Source organism: Cynocephalus volans, chromosome 8 (genome assembly GCF_027409185.1).
Source record: "Cynocephalus volans isolate mCynVol1 chromosome 8, mCynVol1.pri, whole genome shotgun sequence".
In the NCBI taxonomy this organism is placed as follows: Eukaryota; Metazoa; Chordata; class Mammalia; order Dermoptera; family Cynocephalidae; genus Cynocephalus; species Cynocephalus volans.
In genome coordinates, this window is record NC_084467.1 from 66,587,650 (window position 1) to 66,591,184 (window position 3,535).

General features: G+C 41.6%; 1 pseudogene; it reads right to left on the bottom strand.

The window, feature by feature from the left end:
* Positions 1-201: 201 nt before the first annotated feature.
* Positions 202-1,244, bottom strand: LOC134384039 (GTP-binding nuclear protein Ran-like; annotated as a pseudogene).
* Between the last annotated feature and the right edge of the window lie 2,291 nt (positions 1,245-3,535).

Sequence of the window (3,535 nt, forward strand, 5' to 3'; positions counted from 1 at the left end):
ATGACCTGTCATATCTAGTTTGTGTGACATGATTCAAATGTACAAAAGAATAAAAAGTAGACATAGGGAGAAATTAACCAATAGATTTTTGAATTAAGTGATAATAGCAAAGGCAATTTAAATATTAACATGGCATAAATTTCTCTATTTTAGTGGTTTAAAAATGCTTACAAACAAGGGATGAGTTCACTTGCTTAGATATTTGAAATACAACTTTATTCTGATTCTAAACGAAAAGGAATGGGAATGACAGTAACAAACAAGATTTCACCACCGAATATTGTGATGTGACTATAGCAGTCTTATATTTGAAACTCAAGAAATCAACTGCGTTCCAAAACAGCTAAATATGCAGGTCCAAACAATGAAGGTATTTTTTTTAACTGCCACATTCACTCCGAAGCCCATTCATCTCCTTCAGCATCCCACAGATGAAGCACATGTTCTGCTTAGCTAGATAATAAAGTGGCACACACGCTGCACCGCTGACATCACAGGACAGCTGCCTATAAAACTAGACTTCTGACGCTGGGCTCCAGCTTCTCTCTCACAGGTCATCATCCTCATCCGGGAGAGCAGTTGTCTGAGCAACCTCTAAATCATGCTCATACTGTGCTGCCAAAGCTGGGTCCATGACAACCTCTGGTGGGGCAAGAGCAGGCATGGCAACAAACTCCAAGTTAGGGTCTCCAATGAGCTTTCGTGCAAGCCAGAGGAAGGGCTTTTCAAAGTTGTAGTTACTTTTGGCAGAAATGTCATAGTACTGCAGATTCTTCTTTCGGTGAAAGACAATAGATTTTGCCTTCACTTTCCTGTCCTTAATATCCACTTTGTTGCCACACAACACAATGGGGATGTTTTCACATACTCGTACAAGGTCTCTATGCCAGTTAGGCACATTCTTGTAAGTAACTCACGATGTTACATCAAACATTATAATGGCACATTGGGCTTGGATGTAATAACCATCTCTCAGTCCACCAAATTTCTCCTGGCCAGCTGTATCCCATACATTGAACTTAATAGGACCTCTGTTGGTATGGAACACGAGGGGATGGACCTCGACACCCAGGGTGGCTACATACTTCTTCTCAAATTCACCGGTCAAGTGACGTTTCACGAATGTAGTTTTTCCAGTACCACCATCACCAACCAATACAAGTTTGAACTGGACCTGGGGCTCTCCCTGGGCAGCCATCGCGGTGTTCCTTCCAGAAGCGTCTCCGCGCCCGCCCGACTGAGACTAGGAAAGCGATTTTGAGATGACATCTTGTTACTCTGTATAACTGCTTCTGCCCGAGACCGTGTGCTGCTTATTTTCATATTTTAATAAGATTCCACCACAGTTCAGACAATATAATCCCTACAGCTGTGAATAACCCACTGGATTCCACACTTTTTGAAAATTCCTAACAATTAGCCAATTTCCACTAATGACACAGTGCTGGAGGAGGTAGATGATTTTTGTCCCAGGTGCCAGTGAGTAGAAATGTTTAATGGTGTTACCACTCACCACACCACTTGATATCTATTTTTCTAATTTCTGAGCTTGGCCTCTCCTTTCTTCCTCTTCCGAGCTTTCCACTCACATTGTCTTTTTCATCTCTCCCTCTCTCTTTCCAATGCCAACTTTGCTAGTGGCTAATAGAGTTTTCTCATCCCTGATTAAAACATCCAAATGTTCATATGCATTTTCTTCTCCCCAGGCCTATTGCTAGGTTCTGCCCATACATCAGTTATCTTTGGAATAAGTTAATACTCCTGGATGATATAGATAAGCTTTTTCTGGGATAATGGCTTGAACTCCCTGGTTCAAGCTGTCACCACCTTTCTCGAGGACCACTTTAACGAACTCTTTAGTGGCATTCCTAGTCACACTCTTCCCCCTCTGCAATCCATTCTCAGAGCAGCTACATTATTATTCTTTCTTTTTTTTTTCCTAAATACAAATCTGTTCTTGTTATTACCCTGTTTAAAACCCCACAACAGCTTTGATCACACAAAAAACTGTGTAGAAGAGAGTTGGTCCTTTGCCTTCCTCTCCATCCTCATCTTCAACTTCTCTTCCCCTCCCCCACCTGCTCCAGCTAAAGGGCCTTCTCTCTGTTCCTACCACTCACAAGCTGGTGACCTCCTTAAGCCTTTGAACCAGCTCATCTCTTTCTCTCTGCCAGGAAGTCTCTTCCCAAAACCTTCTCATGGCCAGTTCATTTTGTCATTTAATGCAGTTTAATGTCATTTTCTAAAGAAGGCCCCCTCTGCTCATCCAGACAGAAGCGTCTCCCAAGCTCCATCTATTGCATCAGCCTGCTGGGTTTTCATCTTATTTTCTTGTTCATTTATTTTCTGTTTTCTTTATACTCCCACCAGAATGGAATCTGGGAATCTTCTGATCACAAATCACCATGGCCTGAACAGTGCCTGACCCATAACAGTTGCTTAATAAATACACATAAAATAGATAAATACGTAGTCACATATTTTTTAAAATATCTTTTTAATTAGAAAAAATGTAAGCTGTAAGATAGTACATCTCCATTTTTATGTGGGTATGTGTGTTATGTGCCTGTGTGAGTCATATGCGTATGTACGGAGTAAATATTAAATAGCAAAAACAGTAGCAGTGGTTATTTCTAGATGGTTATGAACACTTTTTATCTTTTTTCTTTTGTACAATGTCTATAATTTCTAAATGTTCTTCAATTATCATGTACTTGCTTGGAGTTACCAGGCCACTTCTTACCCCCTACTGTTTCTGCTGAGTCCACCCGGCAGTGTAAAGTGGGGGCCAGACCACCTCTATGTAGCCCAGTAACACCGCCCCCACTTGAAGGTGATGGCAGCAGGAAATTCAACCATTAAGGTGCTCCCTTCAACCCGTGGTTTGTGTGAGGGCATAGATGACACAATAACACACTATGACAGTGTAGAGTCGAGCACAAATCTAGCTGACAGTGAAATTCCTACTCCAGGAAACACCCTCATGGCACATTCAAACACAAACAGAAACAAGGTGTACATGAATCACACAGACCCACAGCCCCTACCAGAGAGCTTCAGACATGTGGGCACTCAATAAACTGGAGCTCCACTGAATAGAGTGGGATATTACAGGGTTTACTGTTCACAGTAAAATAAGAGGCAGAACATACAGCTTGATGTCCCGATCTTGGAACAGCTCTGCGGTCCATGCCCTTGGCAAAATGATCTCATCAACTACAAACTTTGTGGTTTGAAGAGGATGGAGATTGTAGAATGAAAGTAAAGGTGGCCATGGTCCTTGTACCATTTTGCTGTCACTTCCAAGATATCTACTTTTCACTTCACAATGGAGAGCTGGCAAAACAGCTCATCTGGAGAGAATTCGATGCCTTTGAGTTTTTCCTTCCTTAATGGTTCTTTAGGGTTACATGGCATTCAGCTGCGACGGCTGTCATTTTCCCTTTCACAGTAATGACAGCCAAATCAGCTTTGGTTATGTGGTTATGCAAAATCAATTGTTCAATACCATAATTATCAGCTATATTGAAGAAAT